This window comes from Tasmannia lanceolata, unplaced genomic scaffold (genome assembly GCF_043159265.1).
Source record: "Tasmannia lanceolata isolate RefF3 unplaced genomic scaffold, GAP_Taslan_0.1 ptg000003l, whole genome shotgun sequence".
Lineage (NCBI taxonomy): Eukaryota > Viridiplantae > Streptophyta > Magnoliopsida > Canellales > Winteraceae > Tasmannia > Tasmannia lanceolata.
Genome location: NW_027518680.1, coordinates 23,818,677 through 23,837,657, shown reverse-complemented (window position 1 = coordinate 23,837,657; position 18,981 = coordinate 23,818,677). Strand labels below are relative to the sequence as shown.

The 18,981-nt window shown below is 39.7% G+C and overlaps 1 long non-coding RNA gene and 1 pseudogene across 3 annotated transcripts in view; both read left to right on the top strand.

Moving 5' to 3' along the window:
• LOC143853972 (pentatricopeptide repeat-containing protein At3g16010 pseudogene) overlaps positions 1-7,844 on the top strand; it is a 54,425-nt pseudogene extending 46,581 nt beyond the window's left edge. For both annotated transcript variants that reach the window (XR_013237311.1, XR_013237312.1), the window contains exon 2: positions 5,988-7,844. The product of XR_013237311.1 is annotated as a pentatricopeptide repeat-containing protein At3g16010 pseudogene, transcript variant X1 (transcript). The remainder of the gene's footprint in view (positions 1-5,987) is intronic.
• A 1,224-nt stretch (positions 7,845-9,068) lies between these two features.
• On the top strand, positions 9,069-14,904 carry LOC143853981 (uncharacterized). Its single transcript, XR_013237313.1, has 2 exons — positions 9,069-13,174; positions 14,361-14,904. It is a non-coding gene; the product is annotated as an uncharacterized LOC143853981 (long non-coding RNA).
• Positions 14,905-18,981: the final 4,077 nt, after the last annotated feature.

Sequence of the window (18,981 nt, the reverse complement as noted above, 5' to 3'; positions counted from 1 at the left end):
TCAAATTTTGCAACCAAACAACATCTCACAATTCATATTCCGGGAAATGCCGAGCCGTCTTCCATGTTTTTTGCTACCAAACAGGGCCAAAGAGAATGGGCTTGTGATGGCTCTTCTTCTTTCGTCTTCCTTTTTTGTGAGGATCAAACCTAAAGCTCTGATACCATGTTAGAAATGGGGATTAGGTTAAAGAGGAAGAAGAAGAGGAGTAGAGAAATGGAGATTCTCCACTAAGGGAGCTCCTCATGTAAATGATGTATGTATAGGCCCAGGATAGGGCAACATGATACAATGATTGTAATACCCTTTGCAATAGAAGTAATGCTTAAACTACCCTTATACATTATTCAATAATTTCAATCTAACATTCAACTCAGGTATATACTCTTATTTTTTGGCTTTGAGTTCTTTGGCCACTTACAATGTTCTGAATCTCCCAAGATTGAGATATACTTGGGGGATTGAGTTCTTTAACTGCGTACGGTGTTTGAATCATAATTGCCAGAGTGGGAAGCGAGTTTTTGAAGTGATGCGGGAAGCAAGGGGTTTAAAAAAGAGAAAATGCGGGAAGCGAAATGCTGTAAATAAAGTAAAGAAGTAAAGAGAAAATGTGTGTGAAGCACCATTGCTTGTCAACATAAAGTATGTAAAAAGCTTCATTGGAACGAACAAGAACATAGAAAGAGTATGATTGTAGTAGGTTAGGGATAAATGATTAATATAGGTAATGATTACAAGTAGAAAAGAAGACTTCGTGACATATTAGAATTGCAAGTTGTAAGAATTTACAGTTTCACATGTTTTATTCATGTATATTTAATGTCAAGTTTTTACAAAAAGATCCGCATAATTTTTATTTGAAACTTTAGATCAATTTTCAAACTTTAAATGCATTTTTTTTAAAAAATATGTCCCTTCAATGTTTTATCAAAAGGAAAAAATATTCATTTAGGAAGAAATAGTCACCTAAATAGGAAGCGTGCTCTTAATTAAGAGGAAACATGTGGGAACCGTATGGGAAGTGTGCTTCCCTTAAATATGGGAAGAGAGTACTTAGCTTCCGAAGCGAATTCTGGGGAAGCGAGCTTCCCATCCTACTAGGAAGTTTCTGGTAACTATGGTCTTTGAATCTACCCTTTTACAAATAGTGCTATTTCGCTGCTTGTAGTGTTTTGAGCTTTTGCATTTGACTCCCTGTTATAGGATTGTCATCCATTGTAGTCTTTGTCTTGTCAACAGTAGTTCTCTGTGTTCTAAAATTTTCAAGACCTTGTCATTTATTGTTCAAGCCCTTATTTTAGAGGAGGCTCTTCATATCTACATCTCAATCGATAGATCAAGTGCTAGTGTTGTTGAGTCAAAATCTACGGGAAGGCCTGCATTATAAATTTCTGGTATTTATGAACTTTTAGGCCATGACTGGCAGCCTGAATTTTTTTTCTGATAAATTTGTTTCTCCAAATGATGAGAGGCGTAGGGTGGACGGGAGAAGGAGAGATTTTAGAGGGCGTGAATGAATTGAGGGTGAGAGGTGGCTAAAAAATAGGAAAAAGCCATTTATGTTTTGAGTGAAGTTTTTTGTTTCCTGACTTTTCAGGCTTTTCTTGTCCTTACCTTTCTCAGTCCCTCTCGTATCTATCCCCATCCCCCCTCCACCCACGCACTATCCCTCACCATTGGGCAAGCTAATATTCCAGGAAAAAAATTCATTGTAGCCAAACATGCCCTTAGGGACATATCTTGATCTGAAAATAATTATAATTCAGGAATTTTTTGGGGTCAATAACAAGTCAGTGGCTGTAATTTAATTATCAACCATATTACTATCAGAGCAGGTTTTCTTGTGGAAATCATGGACTCGATAGCTCCCAAGAAGGCTGCCATAAAAAAACAGATTGATCATATTGACGAGACTTTACAAATAGCGCTACAACTAGGTCAGCTAGCAATGACTTTGGAATCAACTTTTGGAGGATGCACGAGAATGAAAGTGTCCTAGATGAGGATTGCATCATTGAGAATTGAGATTAATAGTCAGCACACACCTCAACTTTTTGTGGGGCTCTGATTATCTATTTTGTCGACAAGACGACAATGGATGATTTGGGGATGATCGACTAATGCGGGTGCTTAAGAGGGAAGAAGAAGAAAATATAGAAATCAAGAACACAACTTAGAGAAGAAGAAGAAAATGGGAGCAAAGCTCAACCCAATTGATATTCCATCAATTACATAAGTTAATCAACATCCAAAATCCCCTCTAAAGATGGTTTCTTACTCTTTAAATAAAATAAAACCAAAGTAAATTTGTTCAAGCTCCTCCACTAGCTAGCTTAGGGACTAACATAACATTAATTGCATTGGAACTCACTAACTTTGACTGTATTGGAACCTACAGACACAATCCACTAAAATTGCCATAACTTTCTAACCAGTTGACCAATTTCCGAGCACAAATACTTGTTGGAAAGATCTCAAAGAGACCTATAACTTTGTAGTTTATCATTTTTCATTATTCTGCCATTTAGAAGCCCAAAAATCAGGTTCAAAACGGGCCATCAACATTATTGTGGGAATGCACCTTGGAACTCTACCAAAACCACCTAGGCATGACTTGGCTGCCATGTTGGCACTGCATCACCGACTCACTCCGCAATTAGAATGCTATCGTGACTTTGGAATAAGTATGGAGATACTCGAATTAGGTGGGCACATGCACACCAAAGAATTCATCGGTTCACTGAATGCAAGGAGATGACTATAGACAAAAAATTGATGTTAATGGTCACCAAGTTGTCTAGCTACACCATGGTTCAAAATTTACTATCAGTCAACATACTAGCCGAAGGCCGTAATGATATGTAACGCACTAATGCCCATACCAGTGATACGTATCAGTCATATTGATTGTATCAGCTTCATTCGAGTGATATGGATTCTCATTGTCATAGAAATAGAGCGGCGCACAATGTTTTGAACTTGTATATGTGTTTACTTCCATTTTTAATGATTTTTTTCTTTATTTACTTTAACTAAAAGAAATGATTTCTTGTTTTAGATGACTTATTATATTTGGACTGTGCTGGCAAGCATATTGGTCGCCTGTAAGTTTGCTTATTCGTCAAATATTTTTTTGTTCGTCAAGTATTTTAGTAACTATTTCAAGCAAAAGTATAGAAACGATGGTTTAAGTGGTAGGGCTCGACTTCATAGAAGTTATCTACAAAGACGGCCTCATCGATTTCATTTATCAACAATACGTATGGGGAGATGATCCAAAAAGGAAGTTTCTACATCAAAATGGGTATCTCTTTCGCGGTGCTAAGTTGTGCGTACTGATTGCTCGATTTGAGTTGAGATCATTTGTGAACTTCATGGTGAAGGTTTCAGAGGATGTTTTAGGCATGATAAAACTTCGACACTAATGATAAAACTTTGACACTAATTGAGGAAAAAAATATTATTGGTCACATATGCGAAGAGTCGTTGCATGCTATGTAGATCAGTGTATTGTCTATCAAGCTTCTAAAGGCCACTCCCAAAATACCGGCCTTTATACCCCTCTCTGACCCATACGATCCATGGAAAATCTAAGTATGGACTTTGTGTTGGGTTCATGGTTTTAAATTTCCACCGTTTCCATACCCACCAAAGTCGAAACCGAAACAACCGAAATGCATAAACCAAAATCGTAAGTGTAATAGCGATATACATTATCACTTTGTATTGTGTAATTATATTTATATGAATTGCATGAGGAATGTGGTGCATGTATTATGTATAAATATATCTACGAATTACATGTAAAATTTGATATGTACTAAATTATGAGAGATGTGTGATAGTGCATGTCAGTTGGTGTTCAATGTTTTTGAAACGATCGCAGATTGTTGTTTTGCTTATGTGATGATTTCTTAGTGTATATTTATACTTATTCTAGCATTTCCTGAAGTTTTATCTTTAAATTCTATCATTTGTATGTGTTTTTATGATTTTGTAGATTTTTTACCAAAATTTCCAACCAAAACCGAAACGTTTCCTTGCGCGGCGACCTTAGATATAAATTCCGTTCCGTTCCGGCCGGAACGGACCGGAATTCCGGTTCCGGACCGGATTCCGAAACGGAATGGGCATATTTTTCGTTCCGGTCGAAATTCCGGCCGGAATGGCCGGAATTCACTGTTCCGGCCGGAAATGCGGAAAAATTTAAAAAAATCGAAAAAATTCAAAAAAAATTCAAAAAAATTACAAAAATGCCATTAAGGCCGTTGGAGAGTGTATTTTACAGATTTGCCCTCGTTTTATGACCGTTTTATAGTTGTTGGGAGGGCATTTTTCGTCTTTTTCCAAAAAATTCGAAATAAAATAGTAAAAAAATCCAAAAAATTACAGAAATGCCATTATAGCTGTTGGGGACTGTTTTTTTACAGATTTGCCCTCGTTTTATGACCGTTTTATAGTTGTTGGGAGGGCATTTTTCGTCTTTTTCCAAAAAATTCAAAATAAAATAAAAATCCAAAAAATTACATAAATTCATTTATGGTTGTTGGGACCTGGTGGTGACGGCGATGATGAGGGCTACCAGTCGGTTGAGTATGATGATCCTCAACCAGATTCACCACCATTTTGATTTAGATTTAGAGATGATATGAGATGTGGCTGGCAGCTGGCACTATGTATTTGGCTTTTGTTCTTCTATGTTCTACTTTTTTATGTCTTAGTTGTATTAAACTTTGGTTTTTAAGTAATAAATATGTCTTTTAGTTCATTTAAGTGTTTCTTATATTTGTCTAACAATTTCTAATTTTTTAGAATTTTTTTCATATTTTTAACTATTTTTTTCGACCGGAACGGAAAGTTTCGACCGGAACGCCGAACGAAACGGCCGGAACACCGGAACGTTCCGTTCCGGTAGCCAAAACGGAACGGCGACCGGAACGAAATTTATAACTATGGCGGCGACCAAAACCGAAATCAAAATTTAAAACCTTGGTTGGTCTTGCATAGAACTCAACAAGCAGTGGATTCTTTCTTTCTTTCTTTATTCTCTCTCTCTCTCTCTCTCTCTCTCTCTCTCTGCTTTTTTTTGAATGGTAAGCAGTGGATTCTATATGTGATTTTTTTTTTCAAAAAATGGTAAATTTCTTGTCGAGTCGGAAGAACGGATGCTTCGCATGTTCAAATGTTTTTCAATGAACTTGTCATCTTACTCATGCTTCCAAACACTGTCACATCAGGCAACGATGTGAAGTTTATGATTCAATTTTGGAGGAATTTGTGGAAGAGTATGGGAACTAAGCTACAATATTCTAATGCCCACCATCCTCAGGCTGACGGTCAAACAGAGCTAGCGAACCAAAGCTTGGAATCTACTGTAAAGCATAGTCGAAGACCTGAAGTCTCGGTGAGACTTAGTCATACGAGAAGAGTTTGCTTATAATGCTATAGTAAATCGAGCTACGGCCAAGTTAGCATTTGAGATTGTTCATGGTAGAAGTCTAGATCAGGTCTAGATTTGGTCCCTTTACCATTGCATGCCAGAAATAGCGAGGATGCTCAAGCATTTGTTGAGTATATCCATGACAGCCAAACTCAGGCGAGACAAGATTTTTTAAACTTTTGAAGACTAAGGCCCTGTTCGTTTGAGATTATGACGGTAAGCCTCCAAACCGATTATTGGACCCAAATTACATTAATTTTGAGTCCAATAACCGGTTTGAGGGCTCACCATCGGTTATCATAATCTCAAACGACAGGGCCTGAATGAAATCTGATCGTTTGAGACTTGAAGGAAATAACAATGTCTAGGTTCACTTTTTCCTGTTGTTAATCGTTACATTGCTATGTAGTATGTAGCTGTTTGAGAAAACTGTAATTGTCGATCTCGTAAAAATTCAGACTAAGAATCTGATCTGCATTCTATTTTCTTCTAATTTGAGTTCCTGATGAATTACAATTACATGTTCCAATTGTGTGAAATTGTGCAGAAAAAGACATTGTCCAGATGTTCCATGTACCAAATCTCAAAGAAAGCCTCTCAAAGTTGCCCACGAACACCAAGCTATTGAGAAATGATAGCTCGGTTCGCACATTGGATGGAAGGTTCATGAGAATTTTGAAAATATTTAAGTGGGGCCCAGATGCAGAGAAGGCCTTGGAAGTGCTAATGGTGAAGGTGGATCATCGACTGGTTCGTGAAGTCATGAAGGTCAACGTTGAAATTGGCGTGAAAATCCAATTCTTCAGATGGGCTGGAAAGAGAAAGAATTTCGAGCATGATTCAACCACTTACATGGCTCTAATCCATTGTTTGGAGGAAGCCGGACTGGTAGGTGAGATGTGGAAAACAATCCAAGACATGGTTCGGAGTGCTTGTGTCATCAACTCTTCAGAATTATCCGAGATAGTTATCCTTCTTGGAAAGGCAAAGATGGTTAACAAGGAATGCTCAATTTTCTACCAGATAAAGGCTCGAAAGTGCAAGCCATCTGTGAACGCTTACAACTCTATGATAGTTATGTTAATGCAAGAGGGTCACCATGAAAAGGTCCACGAGCTTTACAACGAGATGTGCAATGAAGGAAACTGCTTTCCCGACACCATAACTTACAATGCACTTATCACCACATTTGGCAAACTTGGCCATGAAGACTCAGCCGTGAGACTGTTTGAGGAGATGCAGGAAAATGGATTGCAACCCACAGAGAAGATTTATACCACTTTGATGAGTATTTTTTTCAAGTCAGGAAAGGTCGAGAAGGCACTGAGTTTGTTACATGAGATGAAAGTTAAGTGTTGCGCTCCGAGCGTTTTTACTTACACCGAGTTGATAAAAGGTCTTTTTAAAGCCGGAAGAGTTGAGGAGGCTTACGGAGTCTTTCTTGATATGCAACACAAGGGTTGCAAGCCAGATGTTGTGCTTATGAACAATTTAATCAATGTTTTAGGGAAGGCGGGTCGGTTAAGTGATGTCATTAAGTTGTTCGAGGAAATGGCCTTGCTACAATGCATGCCAAATGTGGTGACATATAATAGTGTGATCAAAGCTCTTTTCGAATCAAAATCTCACGCATCCGAAGCCGCGTCCTTATTTGAGAAAATGAAGGAAAAAGGGATTATTCCAAGTGCTTATACTTACTCGATTCTGATTGATGGTTTTTGTAAGACCAATCGAGTCGAGAAAGCGTTGCTTTTGCTTGAGGAGATGGATGAGAAGGGTTTCCCTCCTTGCCCAGCTGCCTATTGCAGTCTAATTAATGCTCTTGGAAAAGCAAAACGATATGAAGCCGCGAATGAATTATTCCATGAATTAAAAGAGAATTGTGGGTCTTCAAGTTCCCGGGTGTATGACGTCATGATCAAACACTTTGGAAAATGTGGGCGTCTTGGTGATGCCCTAGATCTTTTTGATGAAATGAAGAAACTTGGGTGCCGTCCGGATTTATATGCTTACAATGCACTGATGTCTGGGATGGTAAGAGTTAGCATGATTGATGAAGCTCAGTCCTTGCTCCGAACTATGCAAGAACAGGGTTGTGATCCAGATATAAATTCTCATAATATCATATTGAATGGATTGGCAAGGACAGGTGGCCCAAAATGGGCAATGGATATGTTATCGAAAATGAAGAAATCTAAGATTAAACCAGATGCTGTCTCTTACAACACAGTTCTTGGTGCTCTCAGCCGTGATGGTATGTTTGAGGAGGCTGCTAAGCTGATGAAAGAGATGATATTGAATGGATTTGAATATGATCTCATTACCTACTCATCAATACTTGAGGCTGTAGGAAAAATTGATGAAGAGTGCACACAATCAGTACTTTAAGGAAAACCCGGTATGTTCCTAATGGTACTTCAATTGTATGCTTTTCTCCTGTTAATATTATGGTTACTTTACCTTGTCAGTTTGAATTATTTTTTATTTTGATTATTTGCTATGGAATAAGGACAGCAACAATTAAAAGAAATTGACATGCCAGACATGGCTGTTGGGGTACACATTCTCTCACCTATGCTGGAACCCGAGTAGTGTTGAAAATTGGTCAAATAGTTGATAGAGTTTAGGAGTTTAAAAAACTTATGCCTTAATCTGATTTTTTTGAGTGTGATTAGTACTTCATGGGCTTCCTTACGTTCTAAAAAAAAAAATTACCCATTGACTCGACCGATTTCAATTATGTCAAGTCAACTAGGCTTCTTTTGCAAGAACTTGCTTGAGTTTTTAGACAGTGTTTAGTGCATTTTTATATTTTTCTGCTTTATGGAGTAATATTTTGTCAATAAATATGTTAATACTTTATAATATCATGTAAAAATATTAAGTATTATATATTCTGATAGGTTTGTCATATGGGTGGTATTTGTATACTTAATACTATCATGTTAATACCTAATACACATCTTTACATACTGTGATTGGTTTGTCAAATGGGTGGCATTTCTATAATGTTTTCTATTTGTAGTGCTATATTGTTATTTAGTTATGAAAGAGAATTTACTCTGACATCATTATGAAATTTTGAAACCTTTGTTACAGATAGATGTGCCTGAAATTGAAATAACATTGACAAGGCGATTGCAAAATGCATCCTAAATCTTAAAATCTGTTGTAGTATCCCGCTAAGGAGGTATGGCTTTGTTGGATTTCAGCTCAATTTTTCTTAGTCGTGCAAAAGGTTTCTCAATAAGAAAATCCATGCGTCTATTGATAAAAGAATAAAAATATAAATAAAGGAAATATCTGTGCTTTTACAATTCAAAAAAAAATCTCTATGCTTCATGTTATCCTAATCAGTTGATGTTTAAAAACTTGATTGATTTTTCAACAAGGACTTGCTGATCTGACTTGGGATGCTAAAATTTTGGGTTGAATTGAAGGGCATAAGATTTTTTAACAGAAAAATCGATTGAATTATCAAAAGAGTTTGCAGCTGGCTTGGGCTTGGGTCCTTAATTCATTGAGTTATCTAGATTTAAGTTTTGAACTTTATTTAGATTTACTTTCTTACACATTCTTATTGCATCGACTTTGATTGTCTATTTGCTTCTTTTCAAGGAAGGGGACCTCGTGTTTTCAAGCAATGTTGTACATCAGACTATATTGTCTCTTCATTTTTTTACTCCGAAGTTTTCATTCTAACCTGCAGTCTAATTCACAGTCGTTCCGTACCCGATACTCCTATTTGCGTCAGGATCATCTCATACCCCGAATCTCCCGACTTCCTTTCCTTGTCAAGATACGATTCGGAGTTTTTGAGGTATCCCTTTTTTCAATCGGATGAAGGATCTTCCATGTTCTTTCTTCCCCCTCTTCATATGCAATACCAATATCCGTTCCGATTTTGGCCATCTTCATTCTCTTCTGGGATGAAGATTCCGCAATTGAACAGTCTAATGAATTATTCCCATGGGTAGCTGCCCAGATTTTATTCTTTTAGATCTTCTTCGAGTATCTTGTGATGATTCCGAAACCAATTTGTCCTCCACATGGTTGATGTTCTCTGCTGATTTCTGAACGGATTCCTCTATCACCGTCATATGTTGAGTATTATGCTGAGTTTCCTCGACTCAATTGACGGATTCGCCGGCTTTATCCTCCGGATTTTCAGATTCGAATCGAACAATCAGTGGAGATTGTTTCTGAGCGGCCTCCCTATCCTTCAATTCCTCGCCTTCAGAAGAGTTGATCATATTCCTTCTCACCACAGTTGGCGAATTCACCTGTGTGATGACTTTCCTCATCTTTTTCTGCTTGACTTTCAAGAATTCTTGTATAATCTCCTCTCTCGAGGGTGATCCACTGTCCTCCTTTCGACGAGTGGAGGCGACCGAAGTTCGAACCAGCGGAAGTGCTTCCTCCAAAAACCCTTTCCATGTGAGTGGTTCGATTAACTTCTGTCGATTCGATGTACGATTTATCCGCCATGGTTCAGTAGGTGGTCTTTTTGGGGGCTGATAAAAAGCAGCATGCAGTCAAAGACTTGATACATAGCCGGAAGCTGGACGTAATGGCGGTAATCGAGTAAAAAATTATGGGGGTTACACACAACAATTAACAAATTATGGGGAAGAAGCAACATAAATTGGGTGGGGAAAGAAGCGACGGGCATGGCAGGAGGAATCATAGTGATATGGAGGAGCAATTTTATGGATGTGGAAGATGTTATCATCGGGCGATTTTCGGTGACAATGCTTGTTACATCCTGTAATTGGAACGGAAAATGGAAAATCACTGTGGTATATGGACCGGCAAAGGCGAGGGAGAGAAACGATCTATGGGTTGAATTAAAAAACATCAGAAACGGATCGCAGGGACCATGGATCGTGGGGGGAGACTTTAATACAATCAGATTCCCATCCGAAAAGAATCGGCCGAGTAGAATCACGACTAGTATGAGACGATTCTCCGATTTCATTTAAGAAAGCTTTCTGATTGATCTACCTCTGGAGGGTGCAAGGTATACATGGTCTAATCACCGAGATAACCTCGTCCTTAGTCGAATTGATAGAATACTCATATCCAAAGAATGGGAGGATACTTTTCCTCTTATTTTTCAAAGAGCACTGCCTAAGCCACTGTCTGATCACAATCCAATGTTACTGAAATGTCTGGAATTCTCCTCCGGTCCTTGCCCATTCAAATTTGATCTAGCATTGATGGAAACACCAGATTTTGAAGACAGAGTCAAGCGCTGGTGGAACGAGGATCAAACCCATGCGTGGAAGGGATTCATTCTATATAGAAAATTAAAAACACTCAAACAGAAGATCAGAGAAAAGAACAAAAGCGAGGTGAAAACGAAACAATTCAGAAAAGAGAAGTAGATACCACCTTCTTGACCCTAATTCCAAAAAAGGAAGGAGTCCTTGGCATTAAAGACTTTTGTCCTATCAGTCTTATTAATAGCATATACAAACTCTTGGCCAAAGTACTTGCAAGGCGCCTCAAGGAGATTATGGGCGTTATAATATCGCAGTTTCAAGGTGCCTTCATGAATAAAAGACAGATACAAGATGGTATCCTCGTCGTGAACGAGATTCTCGATTCTGCGAAAAGGGAAGGAAAGAGAGGTTTGGCTATCAAGGTAGACATTGAGAAGGCTTATGATCATGTGGACTGGAATACGCTGGAGCACTTTCAAGATCGGATGGGATTCGGTGAAAAATGGAGGGCATGGATGAGAGAATGTGTTAAATCTGCAACGTTTTCTATTTTGATAAACGGGAGTGCAGAAGGCTATTTCGCCAGTTCAAGAGGCCTTAGACAGGGGGATCCGCTCTCGTCATGTTGTTCATTATGGTCGTGGAGGCTCTGAGTCTCATGATCAGCAGGGCCGAACAGAAAGGATACTTCCATGGACTGAAAGCTAGCCAGAACTCACTTGCTATCAGTCATCTGCAATTTGCAGATGATACGCTGGTGCTGATTGAAGATGATGATGAATTGGTGAAAAACCTCAAAAGAGTCTTTCGGTGGTTCGAGATCTGCTCTGGTCTGAAAATAAATTTTTCTAAATGTGCACCAGCCGGGATAAATGTAGATCAAGATAGTGTAAAACAGTATGCTGTCAAGATTGGGTATAGCGATAGAAGTCTGCCGATGACATATCTTGGTCTTCCACTCGGCTACGGGTACCTTCAATAGCCCAATGGATCCCGGTGGTTGAGAGGATCAAAGGAAATTAGCAATATGGAAAAAGAAATATATTTCCTTGGGCGGGAGAATTACCCTGATCAAGGCTGCTCTTTCCAATATGCCGGTCTATTTTATGCCCCTTTATAAGATTCCAGTGAAAGTTGCTCAAAGAATCGAAAAACTGCAAAGGGATTTCTTGTGGGAAGGAGACGGCAAAATTAAGAAACTCAAACACCTGATAAATTGGGAGAAAGTGACGAAGTTGAAGAAACATGGTGGACTGGGAATTGGAAAGCTAAGAATGCACAAGAAGGCTCTCCTTGGAAAATGGTTATGGCGCTATGGTGAGGAGAAGTAAGCGATGTGGCACAAGGTAATTGGGGATAAATACGGGAGGGAATGGAATGCTAAAAGTACGTCGGCAGGAAGAGGATCTGGCGCATGGAAAGCAATCTGTTCTACAAGGGAAGACTTTGAACCACTAATCAGATACAAAGTGGGTATAGGTGACGGTGTGCGCTTCTGGGATGATTTGTGGGCTGGTGACACATTACTACGTGAAGCATATCCGTCACTCTTCAGAATTGCAATCAACTCAGAGGCCAGAGTTAACGAATACTTAGTCCGGGCGGACCAAAATGGGAATGGATTTTGGGATATAAGGCTGAGAAGAAACCTCAAGGATGATGAAATCCCGTGTTTCGAGTCGCTTCTTACTCTCCTAAACTCACAATATGTTTCAGTCAACATCAAAGATGAAAGAATATGGATCCCAAACACAGAGGGTGATTTCTCTGTTAAATCTTTCTTCTACCATTTAAACAAGGGCAACAGAAAAGCATCGCGACGGGTGACAATATGGAGAAGCCTCGCACCTCCACGTGTGGTGGCATTTGCATGGACAGTAGCCCACAAAGTATAAAGTTATAAACACTTGTGATCGATTAAAAAAAAGGAAGTTTCTGTTGGCTAGTAGATGTGTATTATGCTACCAAACTGAGGAGTCACTCGACCATCTTTTCCTTCATTGCCCCCTCTCCTATCAGATATGGACGGACTTGCTAAGATCATTCGGCGTGGCATGGGTGTTTCCTAAAAGGATCAACCAGACTCTTCTACACTGGACAGTTGGTATGTTTGGGGAATCCGGGCAAGAGATGTGGAAGCTAATTCCGTTTGCTGTATTGTGGAACACGTGGAAGGTGAGAAACAATCAGATCTTTGAAGGTACATCCGAGAGATTTGATCGAATCTCCCTTGAAATAATCAGTTGGGTCGAGGAGAAGCGGGGAATCCAATATGGGATCTGCGAAATACTTCGCAATTGGAAAGCTGTAATATGGGAGAGAGATTGTGGAGAAAATCACTCCAAAATGGAAGGCTCCACCAAAGGGTTGGCTAAAACTGAATTTTGATGGCAGCTCAATTGGCAACCCAGGGAAGGCTGGCATCGGCGGCATCTTTCACGATTCGGAGGGGAAGATACGGATGAAATACTCGGGACCTGCTGGTGTATGTGACGCAAACAAAGCTGAGGTAAGAGCGTTGTTGTTTGGAATCCGATGGTATGCTTCAAATTATCATTTTTTTTTGAAATAGTAATATAATTATAAGAGAACCGAGATGGTCCACGAATTACAAAGAGAGAAGAAAAAGAACTAAAGTAATAATAAAAAAACAATTATGGCGGGAGATGATCGAACCACTCCAAGCATGACCTGCTAACCCACGATTTGGCTAGAGAGTCGGCCTCACCATTCGCCGATCTCTTAACATGCACAAAAGATGCAGATGAACCAGAAACATAATCAGAGAGCTCCTCAATAAAACTGAGAAATCTCCAAGGCGGGGCGGGGGGCAAAACCCGAGAGCCACTTTACTACATTTGTAGAGTTTCCTTCCACAATCACCTTGTTCAAACAACTTTTATCTAGATTTAAAATACCCAAATAAGCCGCTTTTACTTCCGCCTCATTTGAGTCACTTATACCATTAGGACCGGAAAATGCCCAAACCACCTCTCCTTTTTCATTCCTAAGAAGGCCTCCAATGCCCGCCGCACCTGGGTTTCCAAAATAACCACCATCAAAGTTTAATTTGAGGAAACCATTTGGAGGCGGAGCCCATTTTGGAATCACCTTCATTCTCATTGCTGCATCGTTGAGGGTGATTCATCCAACACAATAGCATGGGCGGAGAGTCATGCAAAAGGACCCTGGAGGCTTCATAATTATATCACGGAACTTAAAGCGATAGTGCAATCAATTGGTCCACAAATTGAACATCGGAGGAGATCGGCCAATGGAAGGGCGGATCAGCTAGCAAAAGCGGGTGTTCTCTTGGATTCAATGTCAGTCACAATTGCGACTGATGGCGCCGGGATCGGTATCGCCCTTGATTAGAGTCATTTTTTCTTTTTTTGTACCTGATGTAGCCTCTGGGCATGGTGTTACTTTAGTCAGGGACATCTTGTCCCCCACCATTTGTAACTTTCTTTGGGTAATATATGTCATCTTTCAAAAAAAATAAAATTCAGTCATTCTACTATGGCTTTTCAGTCACACAACCTTACTATTTCATGTACTTTTATAGAAGAACTTAAATTTGTTTCCATGAACTTAACATACTGTGTGACCTCTAGAGTCGAGACCCAAACATTGTTTGTCTTAAGCTGACTGCAGCTTTTTTTTTACTCATGCTTTTTTGTATGTGTGTTTCATAGGCTGGATTGGTAATCTGCCCACCAAAGGGATGATGCCCTTTGTGTTTGCCTACATGGCTTGCAATTTTTCAAGTCAATGATGCTACAACAAAGGACCAGAGAGGATCAGGATCTTGAACCTATCAACTGAGATAACCCTATGATTTCTGACACTTAATTCCAGTTCAAAAAGATTTCTGAGGTGTAACAATTGGGCTGAATTTGGCTTTGGTCTGCCTTGTCTGGAGCTTTAGCTAATTGTTAGCCATTCCTCTTGGTTTTGTGCCCCTGCATGAGGTTTGCGAAAGTGAACTTTGATTGATGGGATATTTTGCTACTCAAAAAATGGGGACTGTCTTACTGGCAGCCCACCGGAGACTTTATACTGGCTGACCAAATGGGTGCAAGTTGTTCACAGTATGCAAACGGAGGGAGAATACTCTAATGTTGTGGGAGTCTGGGAGAATACTTCAATGTTGTTCACTTCGCTAACGAGTGAGAAAACATCTGTTGAATGATTTGCAGGTTTCTTGATTTAATTGCGAGCTCGGGGACGTTCAATTTATGTGTTTGGGACTTGATCATGACTGGGGAGATGTAAAAAGCTTTCAGTTAGGTCCTAAACAATACTTTTATGAATTTGGTAAGTATATTTTTCTTTTTGAGTAACTCAGATTTATGTCAGTTGCTCCATCAATGGCTACTGGTAACTAGGTGATCATTTTTTTTTTGAAAAGTGACAATATATTACTACTATTTTACGAGGGTTACATTAAAGAGGGACCATGAGTCCTCTATGTGACCAACGAGTGAGGCCAAGGAGTGAACCCCTAGGCCCTTATAAGGTTTATGAGTCTTTTCCTTTATGCTACACTATTTCCTTTACATTTTGCTTTACATTTTCTTTCCAGAAAACCAAACAAACTCAATAAAACTAGCTACACAAAAGCCAAGTGCGACTCCTCTGATGGGATTTCAAGTCTTTTGAAATCTCAGGGCAACCCAAGAGGGGCGGGTGAATTGGGTAATTTAAATTTTTCTTAAGTAACTAGGGAGTGTGAGATTAATTCTAGATTATACTAAACCTTGGTCAATTAATATTCCAAATAAAAGAAAGAGATTACCAAACACCACAAGGAGAGGGATGAAGAGCGAGGAGACCACACAACGATTTATAGTGGTTCGGTCATAAATGAACCTACTCCACTACCCAAGTACTTGGTATTTTCTTGGGATTTTCTTTCATTATTGTGAGATTTTACACGTTGAATTTTCGAGCTTTACAACTAACTCCGCCTCCAAGGGAACAAACTCTCTTTACAAGAACCGTGTCCAAGAAGTCAACCCTCTTCGCACAGCGCCTCAAAGGGAACAATTTCTCTTCGCAAATACAATGAAGAATAAAAAGAAGAAAACTTTCAAGCTTCTTAAAGGCAAATACAGTACACTCAAAGCTCATACACACTTTAAGATTACAAATGCTCTATGGAGTGCCTCTTGACAAGAAGTAAATACAAGAATAAATGCTCAAGGGGTAGAAGATGGATTATTTTGATTTTCAAGAGTAAAAGCTCTAGGGTTTCTTAAATGATAGTTCAAAAGGTTCTTTAAAAGGTCTTGGATAGGGTATATATGGCCTAAGTGAAAATATGACCGTTTGGAGGCAATATGGTAATTAACTGGTCAAGAAAAATCAAGTCGCGCAAGCCCCAATGGCTACTTTGCCAGACGGGGGCGGTCGACCGGGATTGTCACAGTCGCCCGCGAGGGCCTTTTGGACATCTATATTTTTGTCCAAAGCCTATTCGTGGTCAGCCGAACCATTGGCGGTCGACCGCTGAGACCTTTCTGGATGGCTCCTATATTTTCAGGAGCACATCCGTGGTCGACCGGGGTTGCCTCGGTCGACCAGCCCACTTTTGACTGGTAGATGCTAGAGTTCCAGCATCCATCCCGCGGTCACCCGGAAGAACCCGACCAATTGAAACTTTGGGGCTTTGGGCTAAAGTCTTTGGACTTTTGTCCTAAGTTTTCAAATACCTTTTTGAGTTTGTTGAAACACACTGAAAATGTTTTGAAAACACAAATTCATGCAAATCGCTTAATGTCAAGATGACTCTAATACAATCTAGAGTGTAATGAATCTTGAGTCTTCATCTTTTAGATACTTGCATGAGATGTTCTTGACTTGGAAGAGTCTTCTATCTTGCTTTTGTGCTTGTGGTTTCCTTGGTTCTTCAATGGTTGTAGGGTGACCATCAATGCTTGACTTTCTCCAAGTTGAGCCCTTCTTCTCGTTGCTTACAGTGTTGACTTTAATATCTTTTGTCTAAATCACAACACTAGAGCACCCAGTAGCATTCTACCATCAATTTGAGTTTGTTAATCATCAAAACATGAATGGGTTGCACCCTTAGGCTTACATATTTCCTACGCCTCATTGAGAAAGGTCGTAGCACTTGAATTTCCTTCCACTACGAGCGAGCTTCATCTAAGTCTTTCCAAAAACTGCAACTTGGATAAGGCCAACCGCTTTACCGGTTCCCTTCATCAGTACCCAGAACAATAAGGGAACGGACTAACGATCTAAAACAATTTTGATCCAGAGGAATGGACAGAAAGATGAGCTGGTCCTTAGCTTCTAAGTGCGTTAAGTTCCCTACTGCCTCTTCCTGGGGTTTTTCCTTTTTTTTAGCCCAGAATCCCTATTTTCAATATCTAAGAACATTTTCTATGTTTCTTCTATATTTTCTCGGTATACTATTCCCAGATGATCGCCCATTTTTGACATTTTATCAAACTCCTCAGAGAATATACTTTCTTCTTCGTTTGACGCGACTTCCCTAACCTCTTCTAGAATTTCTTCGTCAGAATTCAACTCCTTTGCTTCTTCCTTAGGGGTTTCCAACCCTCCTACTGATAACTGATCTCCCCTCTCCATGCAAAACTTAATTTTCCCACTAAGATCCACTTCCAATGAATCTCTTGCCATTTTGGATTCTTCGTCCTGGGGGATTATTTCCTTCTCCTTTGCCTTTTTTCCAGCCCTATCTCCTCCAGCAGATCCTTACTTTCCGGCCTATTTTTTCCCTAAACATGTTGTTGATTAGGCATTGTGCTGCAACCTTCTTTTCTAGTACTTCTACCTCTCTTCTCAGTTGGTTGCCTGCCTAAGTTTTGAATTTGGAGTTTCTTGAATTCTTTTGCAATCTCGCTTCTCGACGGGATACATCATGAAAGCTCCCCTTTTTTCTCCCCTATCTCTTTGATGATGTGCCTTCCTTTTATTATATTTATCTCCTCCTTCCTCCTCTTCCGAAGCATCGAATCACCCGACCGCTCATAATTTTTAGCATTTTTAATACATATGAAATAAAATGTTTCCTTTTTTGGTCCTTTCTATTTGGGAGGTTTCGTCCCCGCCATTTCTTGGGAAAAGCAAACCCACCTTTCTTAACTTCTCTGGGATGTTTTTTGATCTTACTTCTCTGGGATGTTTTTTGATCTTATCAAGGCGGCTTAAAGATGAGACTTTATCCGCACGGAAGCTATACGATTTCCAATCGACTACATCTTTTCGGACGAGGTGACTATTTTCAAAAGCTCTGTGATCTTGGCTGCGGAAAGGCTTTTTGAAACCAAACTTCGAGTTGTTCGAGGCTATTCCTAGCCTATAATCCTTACTCCCCTTATGATTAGAGACAACACCTTTATGAGAGTGGAGCCTTTTCTGGCCACGATTTGGACCGACTCGGTTTGAGTGGCCCTAAAAAGGAGCTACGCATGGTAAATCATTTAATGTTGCTTGCTTAGCAGACTCTATCCTTTGTCTAAGGGATCCAGCTAGTGAAGTCTCATGGATGGGTGGGAATTTGAATTTTGAATTCAACAGCTCCTTCTGACCCACCTGTCCTTGCCTCAATCTGCCTTCCCCAACTATGGTGATATTATGTCCTAGTTGACTTGTCGATTGGGAGGAGGCTTTCTCATTTTCCACATCAGGCACGAGTCTCACTTGAACTAAGTAGATTTTGTTATCTACTTTTAACTTAATAAATGGTGGAACCGACATCCAGTACTTCTTTAGAACTTTCATTGATGCGAAGGTCACACAATAATCATGATTCCCTGATAATTGAACTTGAGTCACATGACCGAATAGTTTTCCCAAGGTTTCGACAATTGTTAATGATCATCCGTGGAGAGGGATGTCATAAAACCTTAAGCATACTGTTTTGGCTTTTGAATGTATTGCTGGGTTCCTTGCATGCAGGGAGGCTATATAAGAATCCAGAGCATCCCCCCTTACGTAGAATCCGCAATGCTTGATATTCTGAGTCAAACCTAAATAAAACCTCTTGATTATTAATGACAAGTGGTTTTGGTAGTACTAGTAGTTCCTATTCTTTAATAGCCCACCTCCATACCACTTTAAGGTCCCATGCGCCGATTTTCATACATCCAACCAAGGATCCTTTTTGCATTCTTCCATTTCTTTGCCTGTTATTTCAACTTCGGGGTATTTCGCCATAGCTTCCATGTCAAACGGAACAGATATCTCACTATTATCCTGTCTTGGTCTGACTCTTCTCCAGTTCCTTGTCTCTGTGTTGTGCGCACTTCCGGCATCTATTACGAGTGC